General features: G+C 40.1%; 1 protein-coding gene across 1 annotated transcript in view; it reads right to left on the minus strand.

Moving 5' to 3' along the window:
* Positions 1-19,828, minus strand: part of LOC117070259 (cytosolic carboxypeptidase 4-like) — a 403,714-nt gene that overhangs the window by 373,310 nt on the left and 10,576 nt on the right. Inside the window, exon 2 of the mRNA XM_033189113.1 lies at positions 1,439-1,570. The gene's annotated coding sequence lies outside the window, so the exon portion shown is untranslated. The remainder of the gene's footprint in view (positions 1-1,438; positions 1,571-19,828) is intronic.

Here is a 19,828-nt window from a genome sequence, read left to right on the forward strand (position 1 = left end):
GTACACAAAAACTAAAATACAGTTAATAAGAACCCATGCTATCATTCCCTACAATGTCTGACTTCTGCCCCATTTCATGTCAGCTTCATACAGGAGACTGTTTTAAGGTTCTGTGTCTTATACCTTTTCCTGTGTATATAGGGAATTATCTATTAATATTATTACCTTTTCTTGGAAAAAGAGAAGTAAAAAACATGCTGACTCTACATTTAAGATTGGACCATGGTAGATTTTTTTGATTCAAGATGTATCACACGTAAGAGATCATTTTATATGGGTTGGGTCCACAGGAACTGCCCAGATGAATGCTTTAATTTACTAAACTAGATTCCTAAATAAGATTAAGTTATTAAGCTTGTTATGGTTTATCACCATTACTCTGGTTGAGCCTTACAGCAAACAGGTTATTGAGGATAAGCTGTTGATTCTGCTATAAAAGCCTTGGGGTGGTTGTATTGATCGGCAGCAGTCTATTTTTGATGGACTGGGTAAAGAAGGCTAGAGAAGAGGGGACGTATTTCCAGGTGAAATGGTGATTTGGTAGATTTTTACCTCTTAATACTATCATTAACCCTGGGAATGAAGCTATTTTGCACATAGTAAATTGCATACCCAGAATAACAGACTTAGAAGAGGCAGATACTATCATAATTTTCTACTTTTTCTACATAAATTTTAAACAAAGACCAGTTTTCATTTAGTGTTTGGGCAATTTTGCTTCTCTGTTTCTTCTTGATTCTCACTGTGCAATAGCTTTTTGCCTATATCCTGATGGAAAGATGTACTCTGTACTCTCTTCTTTACCCTTCCCTAATTTCCTATGTGGTTTCATGGAGGAACAGTTGAGCTCTAACCACTAAAACTAAGGTAAAATAGAATTAGGGTCAGCGGATTACTGCTCTGTTTTTTATAGAATGCTCAGGCAGAGAAATATGGATGGTTTAATGGCTTATGTTTGTTTATCCCTTCCTATTTATTTGAAGTCCTTTTGTATTCAGTATCATTCTGTTCCTTCCATAAGCTATGTAAGAGAGGCAGTATTTTTACTATCCTCATCTTACAGATGGGAGAAGGGTGGCTCAGCAAGGTAATGTTAATGACCTTATAATCACACCGTTAATAATTGAATAATTGCCAAGTCAGGCATTAAGATGAGTTCTTTTGTCTGTAGTTCTCATGCCTTTTATACAATATCAAACCATATAGAAAACAGAGGCAAAGCAACGAGGTAGTAAGTCATTATTCAACAAAAATTAGGAGAGGTTACACATGCCTCCAGCCTGCTTGTATTACAACCCTATGATTAAAATAATCAAAATGCTTATTTACAAAAAAAAAAAAAAAAAAACACTAAACAAATGAGTGGGGCATGGTCTTAAAGGTAAGAATAAAGAATATGAACACAGCATATCTGGTGTCATTCCCCACAGCGGCTTACCCTGTAGTTGACATCCTCTAGGATAGTAGATGTGCCTACAGTGCATTCTGCTTGCCACAAGGTTTCCTTGATGCTACAGCCATAAAGGAACACATTCTTCTTTTGGGAGTGGCCATGGAAGTCACAGAAAACCTACAATAGCCCAACAAAGGAGAAAATAAAACCAGGTCAGGTCATTGGTTTCTTAAATCCACTTAAATAATATCTACTCATGTTCCACTGCTCAAATAAAGTTTAAAGTGTCAACTTTCTCAGATGGATGCTGTTGAGTTAGCAGAACCAGCCATGTGGGGATCATTGGTGTCTTTGGCAAGAGTGGCATTGATTGTATTGATGGAGTTATCAGGGGAGAATGTAGACTGTAAGGGTCTTAGGAGTGAACAGAATATGAAGAAACATAAGTCATGTATAGCTCTTTTGATAAATTTACTTGTGACTGGGTAGGAGGCATGGGCAAACCTGGAAAAGAAAATAGGAACAAGGGCATTTTAAGATATCTATGAGCATTTTAAACAATTGGATGAGAACACATGGACATATAGAGGAGAAAAACATGTTGGGGCATTTCAGAGGGTGGAGAGTGGGAGGAGGGAGAGGATCAGGAAAAATAACTAACAGTTACTAGGCTTAATATCTGGGTGAGAAAATAGTCTGTACAACAAAGCTCCATGACACAAGTTTACCTATGCAACAAATCTGTACTCATACCCCTAAACTTGAAGGTTAAAAAAAATTAAAATATAAATCAAAAGGAAAGATCCATCTAAAAGGAATCGGTGAAATATACTAAAACAGAAGCTAATCAATCACTCTAATTTTTCTCTAGGTTCCAACGTGGTAAAGAATGACCATCAAAATACAAAGTGCTTATCAAACAAAGGATTACTTTTCATTCATACTAGAGATCAGCTAAGACTCTGCTTTGTACGTTTTCTTCATTCTAGGATCCAGGCTAAAAAAGCCCTAATTTGAAACATGCTATTCTTGTGGTAGAGAAGAAAAACGGTCAAAGGTAGAATCAGGTAATGGCCATTAAAGCTTCTACTGAAGTGCAGCAAATATCATAACTGCTTACAGTACACTGATCAAGGAAAATCACATAACCAATTTTATCAGTGGTATGGGAAAGTACATTCCTCTTACAGGGAGGTTCTGCAAATCATAAGACAAGTGCAGTGATGCAAAATCTTATTATAAGGAGAGATGCTAATAATGGAGAAAAATAATAAAATCTAAAAAATGACCACAACTTTATTTTTATTCTTGTATGCATGACCGTTTTCAATAGACTATGTTCCATCTTCATCAATAGGTGAAGTACATTTTCTTTACCTCTTGAATATGTGCTTAGCCATTGATATGGTTTGGCTGTGTTCCCACCCAGATCTCACCTTGAATTATAATAATTTCCACATGTCAAGAGCAGGTCCAGGTGGAGGCAATTAAATCATGGGGGCAGGTCTTTCCCATGCTGTTCTCCTGATAGTGAATAAGTATCATGAGACCTGATAGTTTTATAAAGGGGAATTCCCCTGTATTCGCTGTCTTGCCTGCTGCCATGTAAGATGTGACCTTGCCCCTCATTTGCCCTCCACCACAAATATGACGCCTCCCCAGCCATGTGGAACTGTGAGCCAATTAAACCTCTTTCCTTTATAAACTCCTACTCTCACATATGTCTTTATTAGCAGCATAAGAACAGACTAATACAGCCATGTAGCACCTTTTGGTCAATAACAGTGAGCAAATATGATGCAAGCTGAGGCATAGTAAGGGGTTCGCTATCTTGCTGTTCCCAGGAACCTTGCATCAACAGTCATGTGAGTAAACCTGCACTGGGCTGCTGGATGATGAGAATCTGCAAAGTCATCCCAATTGACCCAGCTGACATGTCAAGCCAACCACCAGGTATGTGAATGAATTTATCTTAGACCATCTAGTCCTAGCCAACTTGGCTCAGAGCAGAGGAATCATAATGCATAGCTTTTGTTTAAGCCACTAAGTTTTGCTGTGATTTGTTATACAACAAAAGCTAAGCATTAGAATAATCTCTTCTCCTAGTCTAAATATTTGTTTCCCTCCCTTCCACATACAAAATATACTTACCTATTCCCCAAGGAAGATACCCCTAAAGAGCCCATTCCATCACAGTATCAATCTCAGCCCAAATTCCGTTATAGTTTCTATATCCTGTGAATGCCTTCTCCTTATCTATGAACAAAAAGGCAAGTCATCTGTTTTCTGTTCATCTACCTACAATGGTTGAATGAGGAAACAATATCCCCAGTAACACTTATGTTTCAAAGGTGATGAATAAGATGGGTATAGCAGTCACTGGTTCATAACAATTCTGTAATGCTCTCATCCAGGCATTGTGAAATGCCTGCATCCTTTGGGTAGGGCTAGTTGGTTGATTAGACCCTGGTTCTGCTCCCTGTCAGCAGCTGTAGAGTATTATTTTTTCTACAAATATTTACTCTTTCCTTGGGAGGTACTTATTTTTCCTGTATCTTTCTTGGCCATGCATGAAAAGGGCATTGGACAACATGACCCACTTGAAGGCAAAACTGCTAACTGCTCCAATTCCTGATGTAGAAGTTTGGGGTCCAAAGATCATTTTGGTCTCAAAAAATCACAGTCTCTTTGAATCAAAATATTAAAAGAATGGAAATGAAACACATGACAGTAAAAGAAAATATTTTTTTTTCTTTTTTTAATTTCTCTAAAACAAAACTGACAGCCTAAAAAAATAGTAGCAATACAGTGCATGTTTATAGCATATATAAAAGTAAATGTATCGGGCTGAGCACGGTGGCTCAAGCCTGTAACCCAGCACTTTGGGAGGCCGAGACGGGCGGATCACGAGGTCAGGAGATCGAGACCATCCTGGCTAACATGGTGAAACCCTGTTTCTATTAAAAAAAAAAATACAAACAATTAGCCGGGCGTGGTGGCGGGCGCCTGTAGTCCCAGCTACTGGGGAGGCTGAGGCAGGAGATGGCGTAAACCAGCGAGGCGGAGCTTGCAGTGAGCAGAGATCCGGCCACTGCACTCCAGCCTAGGTGAAAGAGCGAGACGCCGTCTCAAAAAAAAAAAAAAAAAAAAAAAAAAGGAAATGTGTCACAATCATATTATAAAATGTGAGAAAAATAAATGGTCATATACTGTTATAAAGTCCTTGTAGTAGCGATGAAGCAGTATGTTATCTCAAGGTAGACTCTAATTAATTAAAGATAGATACTGTAAACAATAGGGCAAATGCTAAATTACTTTTAGCATTTTAACCTTTTAAGGGGCATAAATAATAATTCAAATGTTGACATATATTGGGATCATAAAAATGCTCAATGAATAAAAGAGAAAGCAGAAAAGATAGGAACCTCTAAGAACACAAGAAAAAATAGAAAACAGCAAAATGGTAAATTTCAACCCAAACATATCAATAATCTTACTTATTGTAAATGATCAAAACACACTAATTAAAAGGTAAAGAGTATCAGATTGGATAAATAAGAAAGATCAAATATATTCTGTCCACACGAAGTTCATTTTAAGACACAGACAAGTTGAAAGTAAAAGGATGTAAAATATACTATGCAAATACAAAACAAAAGAATGCTAGAGTAGCTATATTAATTGTCAGATAAAATAGACATCAGAACAAGAAGAATTATCTGGGATAAAAAGAGATACGATGGTTGATGTGTCCCTCCTGTCTTTGGTGGTTAAGTGTTACCACTTGGCCTCTGTACTCTGGGATTGTATAATCTCCATGAAATCAAAGACCCCCATCTTGCCGGGCACAGTGGCTCACTCCTGTAAATCCCAGCACTTTGGGAAGCCCAGCCAGGTGGATCACCTGAGGTGGATCATTTTGAGACCAGCCTGGCCAACATGGTGAAAACCCATCTCTACTAAAAATACAAACAATTGGCCAGGCGTGGTGGCAGGTGCCTGTAATCCCAGCTACTCAGGAGGCTGAGGCAGGAGAATCACTTGAACCTGGGAGGTAGAGGTTGCAGTGAGCCGAGATCGTGCCATTGCACTACAGCCTGGGTAAAAAGAACAAAACTCTGTCTCAAAAAAAAAAAAAAAAAAAAATCTAAATGGTGGCATTCCCTACAAACCTGGCTTTCAGAGGAGAACAACTACAGAGTTTGTCAAGGATGAAGACACTAATGTATTTCTCATTGCTTCATGGAGGGAGTGTCTTCTGAGCCCTCTCACAGACAGGATAAACTCAGTATACATTTCTATCTCCTAGAGACTTTGCATACTCTCCCCTACATTATGCCAGCAAAGCTCTGGAATCTTGAGCTTACTAAATGTAGACTATTGTTGAGCACAACATTCATTCAACCGACCAATTAAGCTGTTAGATCCATTTCTGGCTGCTCAAGCTAACAAATTAAATTTAGAATCTCTAGATGTATACTCATGTCAATGAAGTCAGCCAAATCTAGTGAATGTCTGCCCTTATTAGAATATTCCTACACATGTTGCCCAGGTTTCTAATGACATATATTATCAAATCTTGTCATTCTTTTGTGTGCAAGCTATTTCTTTTTGGGTAACAGCATGTACTTATCTTCTAGGATCATGCCGATACTTGATTCTAGTTAGGAGATCAGGAGGCAACATGAGGTAGTTGTTGTGGGTCTTGAAAAAAATGGGCTCCCTCTCTAGAGGCATCTGTTCCAGGTGATGTTATTACAGAATTTTCCAGCGGGGAAAGCTAGTCTCCTCAGTTGCTAGTGCTATTGATATGTGGAGGCCTGCATGATGTCCTATTCTACACTTTAGAGCAGTGGGTCTCTCTCTCTCTCTCTCTTTCTTTTTTTTTTTTTTTTTTTTTCTTTTGAGACATAGTCTCTTCCACCCAAGCTGAGAGTGCAGTGGTGCAATCATGGCCCACTGCAACCTTCGAAATCCTGGGCTCAAGTTATCCTCCTGCCTTAGCCTCCCAAGTAGCTAGGACTACAGGCCAGCGACACAATACCTGACTAATTTTTAAAATATTTTTGTAGAGACAGGATCTTCCTATATTGCCCAGGATGGGTCTCAAATATTAATATACATCAGAATAACCTGGAGGTATTGTTAAAGCAGACTGCTGAGCCACACGCTGGCAAATCTGTGATTCAAGTACGTCTGGGTAGAGCCCTAAAATTTGCATTTCTATCAAGTTTCCAGGTGATGCTGATGCCCGGGTCCCAGGACCTTACTTTGAAAGCCTCTAGTCGAAAGAAACAAATAAAATACTTGTTTGAGGTTTAATCCTCTACGATCATTAATTTTCCACCAACTTTTAACTCTTACATCTCAGTTTCTCTCTGTGAATAAACACTCACCATTCTTATGAAAAGTGTGCAAACAAATTAAAACTGTCTTAGCAACAGATTTCTCAATAAAGCCAGAAGCTATGCCTCCTTGGTGACAGGCACTCCTTAAATGCTAAATTCAACTGCAGAAAATAGCTTTTCTTCCTCCCTGATCCTTATAGACTCTGAAAGAGGAAGTAAATGACAAATTATAGAGCTATTCACCTGCAGGAATAAACACAGTTAAGCCCTGTGAGTTCTAGTAGCCACAGAAGATTCAGAGTGAAGGAGAAAGAGACATTGTTCTGCCTGTTGCTCAAATGATATCCCTAAAAATAAATGCCTGTTAATTCTAAGAAACATGTGTTTCTCCAAATTGCAGGGTGCAATTACAAGGCAATTATCAAGTTATTTAAGTTGAGGAAGCTTTTTCTTTTCTACCGTAAGATTTCATACTTAAACTTCTTTTCAGCAAAATTCTTTAACAGGTAAGCAGAAACTGTTTCTAATACAATATTTATGGATTAATAAATAGCTCTATTTATTTTTTTTAAGACAGAGTCTCACTCAGACTAGAGTGCAATGACCCAATCTCAGCTCACTGCAACCTCCGCCTCCCAGGTTCAAGCGATTCTCGTGGCTCAGCCTCCTGAGTAGCCGGGACTACAGGCGCCTGCCACCATGCTCAGCTAATCTTTTTGTATTTTAAGTAGAGACAGGGTTTTGCCATGTTGCTCAGGCTGGTCTCAAACTCCTGAGCCTCATCAGTCTTCCTACCTCAGCCTCCCAAAGTGCTAGGATTACAAGCGTGAGCCACCGCTCCCAGCCTCAATAGCCCTATCTTGTTATTGATCAGTTGATTCAACAAATGTTTACTGGGTACCTGCTATGTAACAGGAGAAGTTAAAATTTTTATATAACACAGCACTGTTCTCCATAATAATAATAATAGCAACAATAGTTAATTCATTGAAGACTCTAAATAGCATGCTAAAAACTTAATCTAGATTATCCCATGATGAAGTAGGTGCTATTATTATGCCCATTTTGCAGCCGAGAACACTGAATTCCAGATAAAATAAGTAATTTGCCCAAGTTTGTATTGTTATTATGTGAATAAATATTGTAGCCCCAGTTTGCCCTAACCCAGAGGCAACGTTTTAAAACACTTTTCATTTCTATATTACCTCATCTAGAAGCTGATTTGCTTATATTATACCACAAGCCAATAGGTCATTGTATTACCATGAGAGAAGAGCTGAAGTAGAGATAAGCAGTGTTCTCTGGGAACCCAATAAGAACAGTTGCACACTTCTAGCGGGCAACATTCACATTGCACTCCAAGGGAGCAGCACCTTGGAAATGTGCTATGTGATGCTTCTGGGATTCTCAAGGGAGGTTATACATAAGACGAACCTTACTGAGTGAGAACTATCCAAGCAAATGACAAAAGAGCGAGAAGGATCCATGGATCTGAGGTATTACAATAATTAGGAATAAGAGGGGAGAGTGAAAGGAGAATAAGTTAGGTATCTATAGCAGTGGGCTGTGGTCAGATCATTAATGCACTTGTACAACATTCTAGGATGTTGAGACATTTTCTTGAAAGTGGTGAAGGAGGCTTTAAACTATTTAAGCAAGAAGGAGCAAGATGATCAGATCATTAGAACAGAAGTGTTAAGATGGGAGGGACTGAGACAAGGCAAGTGAGATGAGAAGGGCCTAGCTTAAGGCACCAGACATAAGTATATGAAGAAAAGAAGTTTTGTGAGAGTAAAGAAGTCAAATCTACAGGAGTTGGAGACTAAATGGATTTAGACGCTAAGAGCAGAAGAGGTTAGGAATAACTCCAGATTTCCAGATTAAGTAAATAGGCAATGATTGTGCTTTTCCCCAAAGGCAAGCAACATAGGAAGAAATTCAGAATTGAAGACTTAGTATAGTTTCATCTAGTTTCCTTTGAGCTGCAGTGTTTAGTTTTGAACTTTTGGCCTTTGGCTAAACCAATTCCCCTCTCTGTGTCTCAGTTTCTTCATCAGGAAAGTATATGGTGTGGATTGGATTATGCATCTCCCTAGGACCTTTTCCAGTGCATTCTTGTCTGAGCTAAATTACAAGGTTAATTTAGTTAATGCAAACATGAGTTCCATGATTTCTTGCTCAGCAGAGAAGTTGATGAGGACCAGATTGCCATGCTCCTCACATGCACTCCTCATCTCTTTCTTCCTTGATCCCATTCTGGTTCCTCTACAAGTTAATAGGTCCCCCTTGTTCAAGAAGTTACCCTCTCCCTCTCAAACACCTCTGCCTTAGCCATTCCCCTTTTCCCCAGGGCTCACCTATTCCTGATTGTGTTTACTGCTCTGCTTTGCCAATGTAAGCTGCTGTGTTTTCCATTCCTGACATCTGGGTCTCATTCCTACTTCCCAGTATCAAGACATTTGCATTATTTATACCATTGCCACAGGAAAATGAAGGCAAGGCTGAAGCCTAGAGGAGATATATTCTGGAGAATATGATGGAAACCCAAAACAGCAATGTGTCCAATTAAACCAACCGAGGCTCACTAAAGCCCTGGAGGTTCCAGCTTGTGCACAATATTGTGCAGATGGCATTCAGCCCAAGTTCCTAAATGGAGTTAACATCTCTATGAGGGAAATGATATTGGTGACATGTTCAGCTACCTTCCAAGAGGTCAATTTGCAAGACCACATTTCCCAGTCTTATTATTGATAGCCATACTCTCTTCTTAGTAAGGGCTTCATCTGTGTCATCAGCAACATCCAGTCCTAGCTGAGGTTAACCACAGTAGTCACGTGCAGAATTTATTCCTACAACCACCTGAAGGGGGATTTTATGCTCTGTTTCCTTTCCCAAAGTGAAAGACTCAGACTTTCACTTAAATTGGGCCATTGTGGGCCAAAGTTTCTATATGGCCTTAGAAAAGCAGTCTTTACTTATAGGTCAGTCTTGGCCCCCTCCAAAGATCACTTAGGGGAGAAAAATTTCCCATTAAACTCAACAGAATGTATCAATAACCAACTGCTCATGAGACTGCCCAGAGTGGGACCCTTTACACTGGGGGAGGTTTTTGGCCATCTCATCTCAGTATCATGTATTATAATGTTCTTCTTTCCAAAATATTTCAGTTACATTGAAAGAGCTCCTGTAAATCAACCCAAAAACATACAACCTAATATGTGGCTTTGTTTTGCATCTAATGCCCTTCTGATAAGTCATGATTTTAATGTCTATTATTTATTTGAATGCCATATACGTGCCAGTCACCATGCTGAGATTTTACACTCCTCTATAATCAGCATAAGAAGTCCCAAAAGGAGGATGTTATCCAAATATAGAGATGAGGTTCAATTTCTTCTAAAGTTAAAGGAGGTTAAGCAACTTGCCTGTGGCTACCCATTAAAAAGTGAAGTGTGATATCTTAAACTCTAATCAGCATGGTTCTAAAAGTTTTCCAAACAAAACATTTTAAAGCATTTGATGGATCAGTGATGAAGAACAATACAACAAAACTCTCAATTAGTGTATTTGAAAGTGAGTGGCCTTGCTCTTGCGTTTTTCCACTCTCTATCTCTGGCCAGCCCTCCCTCCATGAGCGGTAAGCCTATTGCCCTGAGAAGGCACTTATGCAGTGAGTTCCTGGCAGATTGCTCAGGAGTTAAATCTGTTCCCTTTCCCCAGTTTCAGATATTGAAGGGAGAGAAGCAGCACTCTGGATGTCACCTTTCTATACAATCCCTGCAACCTATCAGCCTGAGAGGCCTTTGCCATCTGTCTCTCTCAGTTGCAGGTACTGAAGTTCTCGAGGCAAAAGCCTTAATCTATTTGGTGTACCAAGCTCAATCAGAGCAGATGGTTTTTGGGACCTCTGTCTTCACCGTAATGTGGGATTCAGACTAGTCTTTTTGACCTATAACAGGGCTTCTATGTTGTCTGGGTAAACCCTTGGAGTAGTCTGGGGACTGAATACTGACCTAGCACCACGCCTACTCAGTCCTGGTTTGCCTTGGTTTTTGCCTCTATTTCTGATTCGCTTACCTGAGAACTGTTTATTGCCTTGACCCCAAAGGATGGACCATGCTTTGCTCTGGGCAACCCTCACTGTCTGGGATAAGAACTTTAAGTCCTATGTCCAATGCCCTTGGCCATGATCACTGCTACCTTGCTGTGTTTACCAGATTAGTTTTCCTTAGACATGCACAAGTCTCTTCCGTGTCTTCATTGGAAGCCTCTGTTTTCACTTCTGGCCTTCACAGAGAGCAGCCTAATGGCAAAACTAGTCCTTCTGGCCCTGTCTCCATGTGTTTCCTGCTTTCCCCCATTTCCATCAGCTCTGGGCAGAGGTACCTTCACAAAGGCTGATGAGGAACATGATCCAAGCGGTTACCCTCCTATTTTCCCCTCCCCTCCATCTCCTCACTTCATTCCATCCCACAACAAAAAAAAACATAAGAAATTTGTTTAGACTTCTTTGAAAATCCTGACTTGTCCTTCCTCTAAGAATATCCCAGATTTTTGGCCAGGCACAGTGACTCACACCTGTAACCCCAGCACTTTGGGAGGCCGAGGCGGGCAGATCATGAGGTCAAGAGATAGAGACCATCCTGGCCAACATGGTGAAACTCCGTTTCTACTAAAAGTACAAAAATTAGCTGGGTCCATGTGGTGGTATGCGCCTGTAGTCCCAGCTACTCAGGAAGCTGAGGCAGGAGAATTGCTTGAACCTGGGAGGCAGAGGTTGCAGTGAACTGAGATCATGCCACTGCACTCCAGCCAAGTGACAGAGCAAGACTCCATCTCAAAAAAAAAAAAAAAAAAAAAAAAAAAAGAATATCCCAGATATTCAGCTCTTGTGTTACACAGAAACTGCATTGAAGACACTGTTGAGAGCAAGAGAAAAAATGCCGTTTGCTTTTCACTAAAATTTATCAAGAAACTGAAGCAATTAAATGTAAATTATTTGTATCAGTAAAAATATACACAAAACTTGGTTTCTGGTATGGTAAAGAAGACTTATTTAATCTTTATTATGATAGCATGGGAACAATTCCAAATAAAAGAATATGGAATGAAACTGAAATATTTTCAATTTAAGACCTTTATGGGTATTCTGTCCCTCTTCCTGACTATAGAACAGGAGTGTTTGTTCTTTTCCTACCATATCCTCAAATGCAAAAAGAAACAAAAACAAAAAAAGGGAAATTCTAGATGTGGTACCTTAACATGAGTCATGAAAATAAGCAAAAATAACACTTGTTCTTCTGCTACTGCTAAGGAATGAAGTGGAAATAAACCATGTGTATGAAATATCTTGAGGCCCTTGGCGACAAGGGTTATAGAAATTAATATGCCATCCTTATTTTCCTCCCCTTTCGTGCTTCTTTTAAAAGAAGCTGATTAACCCAAAACATATGCCAGAGGGACAAAACAAAACAAGAAAAATCATTTAAGTAGCTAAAAATTCTATTCCAATGGGCCCCAGAGAAAGACAAAAGCAAAATATGCCCACCCTGTCCTCTGGCAGAATGCAGCCCAGTTTGTGTGAGTTATAAACAGAAATCAATGTGCTCTTCAAAGAGCACTGAAATCCCTTTACCAAAATGCACTCACATAGTGAGAGCCAAGAGGATAGGAATCGATCCCACTCCTAATTCCAAAGCCCCAATTACTTGAACAGCACAGGGGCCAGGCCAGCTGCAATATGGCAGCTCAATAGATGCTGTCCCACCTGCCTCCCCAGGAGCTTGCTGTAGTAACCTAAGAGCTTTCTTCCACTTTCAAGGATGTCCCCGACTGTCCTCATGTGCCCCCTTGGCCATGAGTCTCTTGGCTTTTAGGGGGAGCTCCACAAAGGGGAATTGGTTCAATGCCCTCTGCTAGCTGATTGTAGAGCTTGTCTGCATCTTTGGGCTTCTTTGCTTATATGCCTTCTCTCTGGCTGGATTTTTCTGACCTCTAAACAGATCTTCCTCTACAACCTTTCTGCTCTGTCCTGAGAAAACTGTTTTCCTTGACTCACATGTCTGTATGCTAGTCAGCTTCATTTAGGGGAGCCCCCTTTGTCTCCTCATTGCATTTTAAATCTCTGTGACTTTGCTTTAAGTTTTCTGTATTTAGGTAAGTGTGTACCTAGAGTGAAAAACACAGATCCTGAATATATAGTTCAATGAGTTTTTGTGTAACCGGCTCTGATCCTGATATTGAACATCTCCACTAACCTATAAAGTTCCCTCCCGGCCCCTATTATTCAATGCTCTTCCTCAGAGGCAACCACTGTTCAATTTATGTCCTCATAAATTACTTTTACTGATCTTATACTTTGTATAAATAGACACTTAGAGTATAGAGTATGTAGTCTTTAGTGTCTAGCTTCTTTCACTCGATATAATGTTTATGAGATCCACCCATGTTATTGACTATATCATAGTTCATTTTTTTGGTTTGGTTCTGATTTTGGTTACTGAATGATATTCCAGTGTATAAATATATACAAAACTTTGCTGTGTCTGTATCTAACATCTGGACTCTCTAACAAACAAAAGAGACAGAAAACCTGGGTTAAAGAAAATGGGGTCAGGTAGCGTGATGCCTCCAGCTTTGTTCTTTTGACTTAGGATTGTCTTGGCAATGCGGGCTCTTTTTTCATTTCATATGAAGTTTAAAGTACTTTATTCCAATTCTGTGAAGAAAGTCATTGGTAGCTTGATGGGAATGGCATTGAATCTATAAATTACCTTGGGCAGTATGGCCATTTTTACAATATTGATTCATCCTATATATGAGCATGGAATGTTCTTCCATTTGTTTGTGTCCTCTTTTATTTCACTGAGCAGTGGTTTGTAGTTCTCCTTTACATCTCTTGTAAGTTGGATTCTTAGGTATTTTATTCTCTTTGAAGCAATTGTGAATGGAAGTTCATTCATGATTTGGCTCTCTGTTTGTTACTGGTGTATAAGAATGCTTGTGATTTTTGCACGTTGATTTTGTATCCTGAGACTTTGCTGAAGTTGCTTATCAGCTTAAGGAGATTTTGGGCTGAGATGATGGGGTTTTCTAAATATACAATCATGTCATCTGCAAACAGGGACAATTTGACTTCTTCTTTTCCTAACTGAATTCCCTTTATTTCTTTCTCTTGCCTGATTGCCCTAGCCAGAACTTCCAACACCATGTTGACTAGGAGTGGTGAGAGAGGGCATCCCTGTCTTGTGCCAGTTTTCCAAGGGAATGCTTCCAGTTTTTGCCCATTCAGTATGATATTGGCTGTGGGTTTGTCATAAATAGCTCTTATTATTTTGAGATATGTTCCATCAATACAGAATTTATTGAGTGTTTTTAGCATGAAGGGCTGTTGAATTTTGTCAAAGGCCTTTTCTGCATCTGTTGAGATAATCATGTGGTTTTTGTCTTTGGTTCTGTTTATATGCTGGATTACGGTTACTGATTTTTGTTTATTGAACCAGCCTTGCATCCCAGGGATGAATTCCACTTGATCATGGTGGATAAGCTTTTTGATGTGCTACTGGATTCAGTTTGCCAGTATTTTATTGAGGATTTTTGCATCGATGTTCATCAGGGATATTGGTCTAAAATTCTCTTTTTTTGTTGTGTCTCTGCCAGGCTTTGGTATCAGGATGATGTTGGCCTCATAAAATGAGTTAGGGAGGATTCCCTCTTTTTCTATTGATTGGAATAGTTTCAGAGGGAATGGTACCAGCTCCTCCTTGTAACTCTGGTAGAATTCAACTGTGAATCCGTCTGGTCCTGGACTTTTTTTGGTTGGTAGGCTATTAATTATTGCCTCAATTTCAGAGCCTGCTATTGGTCTATTCAGGGATTCAACTTCTTCCTGGTTTAGTCTTGGGAGAGTGTAAGTGTCCAGGAAATTATGCATTTCTTCTAGATTTTCTAGTTGATTTGCATAGAGGTGTTTATACTATTCTCTGATGGTAGTTTGTATTTCTGTGGGATCGGTGGTGATATCCCCTTTATCATTTTTTATTGCATCTATTTGATTCTTCTCTCTTTTCTTCTTTATTAGTCTTGCTAGCAGTCAATCAATTTTGTTGATCTTTTCAAAACACCAGCTCCTGGATTCATTGATTTTTTGGAGGGCTTTTTGTGTCTCTATCTCCTTCAATTCTGCTCTGATCTTAGATATTTCTTGCCTTCTGCTAGCTTTTGAATGTGTTTGCTCTTGCTCCTCCAGTTCTATTAATTGTGATGTTACGGTGTCAATTTTAGATCTTTCCTGCTTTCTCTTGTGAGCATTTAGTGCTATAAATTTCCCTCTACACACTGCTTTAAATGTGTCCCAGAGATTCTGGTGTGTTGTATCTTTGTTCTCATTGGTTCCAAAGAACATCTTCATTTCTGCCTTCATTTTGTTATGTACCCAGTAGTCATTCAGGAGCAGGTTGTTCAGTTTCCATGTAGTTGAGTGGTTTTGATTGACTTTCTTAGTCCTGAGTTCTAGTTTGATTGCACTGTGGTCTGAGAGACAGTTTGTGAATAATTTCTGTTCTTTTACATTTGCTGAGGAGTGCTTTACTTCCAACTATGTGGTCAATTTTTGAATAAGTGTGATGTGGTGCTGAGAAGAATGTCTATTCTGTTGATTTGGGGTGGAGAGTTCTGTAGATGTCTATTAGGTCCACTTGGTGCAGAGTTGAGTTCAATTCCTCGATATCCTTGTAAACTTTCTGTCTCGTTGATCTGTCTAATGTTGACAGTGGGGTATTGAAGTCTCCCATTATTATTGCATGGGAGTCTAAGTCTCTTTGTAAGTCTCTAAGGACTTGCTTTATGAATCTGGGTGCTCCTGTATTGGGCGCATAATAACCAAACAGCATGGTACTGGTACCAAAACAGAGATATAGACCAATGGAACAGAACAGAGCCCTCAGAAATAATACCACACATCTACAGCCATCTGATCTTTGACAAACCTGACAAAAACAAGAAATGGGGAAAGGATTCCCTATTTAATAAATGGTGCTGGGAAAATTGGCTAGCCATAAGTAGAAAGCTGAAACTGGATCCTTTCCTTACTCCTTATATGAAAATTAATTCAAGATGGATTAGAGACTTAAATGTTAGACCTAAAACCATAAAAACCCTAGAAGAAAACCTAGGTAATAGCATTCAGGACATAGGCATGGGCAAGGACTTCATGTCTAAAACACCAAAAGCAACGGCAACAAAAGCCAAAATTCACAAATGCGATCTAATGAAACTAAAGAGCTTCTGCACAGCAAAAGAAACTACCATCAGAGTGAACAGGCAACCTACTAAGGGCTAACATCCAGAACCTACAAAGAACACAAACAAATTTACGAGAAAAAAACAAACAACCCCATCAAAAAGTGGGCAAAGGATATGAACAGACATTTCTCAAAAGAAGACATGCATACAGCCAACAGGCACATGAAAAAATTCTCGTCATCACTCGCCATCACAGAAATGCAAATCAAAACCACAATGAGATACCATCTCACACCAGTTAGAATGGCAATCATCAAAAAGTCAGGAAACAACAGGTGCTGGAGAGGATGTGGAGAAATAGGAACAGTTTTACACTGTTGGTGGGATTGTAAACTGATTCAATCATTGTGGAAAACAGTATGGCGATTCCTTAAGGATCTAGAACTAGAAATACCATATGACCCAGCCATCCCATTACTGGATATATACCCAAAGGATTATAAATCATGCAGCTATAAGGACACATGCACACGTATGTTTATTGCGGCACTATTCACAATAGCAAAGACTTGGAATCAACCCAAATGTCCATCAGTGACAGACTGGATTAAGAAAATGTGTGGCCGGGCACGGTGGCTCAAGCCTGTAATCCCAGCACTTTGGGAGGCTGAGACGGGCAGATCACGAGGTCAGGAGATCGAGACCATCCTGGCTAACACGGTGAAACTCCGTCTCTACTAAAAATACAAAAAAACTAGCAGGGCGAGGTGGCAGGCTCCTGTAGTCCCAGCTACTCAGGAGGCTGAGGCAGGAGAATGGCGTGAACCCGGGAGGCGGAGCTCATGGTGAGCCGAGATCCTGCCACTGTACTCCAGCCTGGAGGACAGAGCAAGACTCTGTCTCAAAAAGAAAAAAAAAATGTGGCACATATACACCATGGAATACTATGGAGCCATAAAAAAGGATGAGTTCGTGTTGTTTGTAGGGACATGGATGCAGCTGGAAACCATCATTCTCAGCAAACTATTGCAAGAACAGAAAACCAAATACCGCATGTTCTCACTCATAGGTGGGAATTGAACAATGAGATCAATCACTTGGACTCTGGAAGGGGAACATCACACACCGGGGCCTATTATGGGGATGGGGGAGGGGGGAGGGATGGCACTGGGATTTATACCTGATGTAAATGATGAGTTGATGGGTGCTGATGAGTTGATGGGTGCAGCACACCAACATGGGACAAGTATACATATGTAACAAACCTGCACGTTGTGCACATGTACTCTAGAACTTAAAGTATAATAGTAAAAAAAAAAGAAAATGGGAATGGAGTCACAAGAAGGTCTGTGTGATATCAAATGAATCTCTGCGACCCATCAAATGAGAAGCTTCCTTTCCTTTGTCCTGTGTAGTAGCCCCAAGAACAGAAAACTCCCGGACTTTCAATTTCACAAGGCAGAAACCCCAAGAGATCATAGGCCTACCGATTATTTGAGGAAAGAATATTTCTCAGCCTTACTAGAATAAAATCCAAGGGAAACTCTTCTTCATGCAAGTCCAGCTCAAATGGTACTTCTAATCTCTGGCTTTTCTATAACCCTGAGAGAAAATGACTCAACCCTTCATCTAGGTTCCTATAACAGCTCACATGGGCCTTTGTTACAGTACTTACTATTTTCTACCACTCCAGTTTCCCTGTAGACCTGACTCTACTTTCTACCAAAGTAAAATGTGGGTTCCTCAAAGAAAAAGACAATCTTAAATAAAAAATTTTATTTGTATCCCTGACACCTAGCACCATAATTATACATGTATGATGTAAGTGAATGAAGAAATGAATGACTGCCTAGATTGGGTGGATGAGTAGGTGGATGGATAAGTGCTTGGATGGATGGATGGATGATGGATGACTAGGTGAGTGGGTGGACAGATACATGGATGAGTGGAGGAATTACACAATATGTGAATATTGCCATATTCACTATAAACTGAATGACTTGTCTGGTACTTAGCAATGCTCAGTACTCTCAGGGTACTGCTTTTTCTCATAGTACCACATTCTTTTTGGTCCTGGGAGTTCATATTAATCCACTCACCAATAGACAAATGGCTGAATAGTATCTAGAACAGGTGGAACTTCCTAGCCACCATAAAGTGGCTTCCCAGTGCTTCAGAAAACATTTTCATAAGAGCCAGAAGTTGGGCAGAGTCACAGTTAATCTCATCGCAGTGGAAATCTTACCAGCACAGGACAGGCCTGAGTGCTGAGTGAGTGGCAGTGCTTCTGCTGCCAGCAGGGAACTCATTAAATGTAGCCTCCTAGGTAACTAAAAGGTGATGTTGAGCCCATTAGAGAGCTTTGTAACACTGTGAATAGCATTTAGTGCTCAGCTGTTTCTCACCCACCTCTCAGATGGTCCCAGCAGGAAGCACGTCTGTGGCTGTCATGTTTATAGCTAATTAATGTTTATTTATATTTTTAAACAAGCCTTTCACCTGTCATGCTTTAAAATAAATGTTCTGCTCTTCAATTAGAGGTTGTCAGAGCAGAGAGGAATTCTGTTTTGTTGTGGATTGAATGTGTGTGTGTTTAAATGTGTATTATATAGGGAGTTCTTCCTTTTAAGTCTCACTCTCTGTCTCTCCTCTTAGAAGCTAAAGCTTTCTACTCAGAGAAACATACTTTTTTCAAATTTTGACCTGCTATGCAGGCCATGTGCTTACTTCCAGAGGGTAGACTGCAGAGATTATGGTGCCTTCTAAGATTAGAGGAGGGAGAAGGTCAGAATGAAAATATTGTACATTTTCAGCAGTGTAGACCCAGTATTCTTGTTTTTAACTTTGTAATTTCTTTTTTTTATTATTATTATACTTTAAGTTCTAGGGTACATTGCACAACATGCAGGTTTGTTACATATGTATACTTCTCCCATGTTGGTGTGCTGCACCCATCAACTCATCAGCACCCATCAACTCATCATTTACATCAGGTATAACTCCCAGTGCCATCCCTCCCCCCTCCCCCCTCCACATAATAGGCCCCGGTGTGTGATGTTCCCCTTCCAGAGTCCAAGGGATCTCATTGTTCAATTTCCACCTATGAGTGAGAACATGCAGTGTTTGGTTTTCTGTTCTTGCGATAGTTTGCTGAGAATGATGGTTTCCAGCTGCATCCATGTCCCTAAAAACGACACAAACTCATCCTTTTTTATGGCTCCATAGTATTCCATGGTGTATATGTGCCACATTTTCTTAATCCAGTCTGTCACTGATGGACATTTGGGTTGATTCCAAGTCTTTGCTATTGTGAATAGTGCCGCAATAAACATACGTGTGCATGTGTCCTTATAGCTGCATGATTTATACTCCTTTGGGTATATACCCAGTAATGGGATGGCTGGGTCATATGGTATTTCTAGTTCTAGATCCTTAAGGAATCGCCATACTGTTTTTTTTTTTTTTTTTTTTGAGACGGAGTCTCGCTCTGCCACCCAGGCTGGAGTGCAATGGCCGGATCTCAGCTCACTGCAAGCTCCGCCTCCCGGGTTTACGCTATTCTCCTGCCTCAGCCTCCCGAGTAGCTGGGACTACAGGCGCCCGCTACCTCGCCCGGCTAGTTTTTTTGTATTCTTTTAGTAGAGACGAGGTTTCACCGTGTTAGCCAGGATGGTCTCGATCTCCTGACCTCGTGATCCGCCCGTCTCGGCCTCCCAAAGTGCTGGGATTACAGGCTTGAGCCACCGCGCCCGGCCCATACTGTTTTCCACAATGATTGAACCAGTTTACAATCCCACCAACAGTGTAAAACTGTTCCTATTTCTCCACATCCTCTCCAGCACCT

Source organism: Trachypithecus francoisi, unplaced genomic scaffold (assembly GCF_009764315.1).
Source record: "Trachypithecus francoisi isolate TF-2019V2 unplaced genomic scaffold, Tfra_2.0 Lachesis_group3, whole genome shotgun sequence".
Classification (NCBI taxonomy): Eukaryota; Metazoa; Chordata; class Mammalia; order Primates; family Cercopithecidae; genus Trachypithecus; species Trachypithecus francoisi.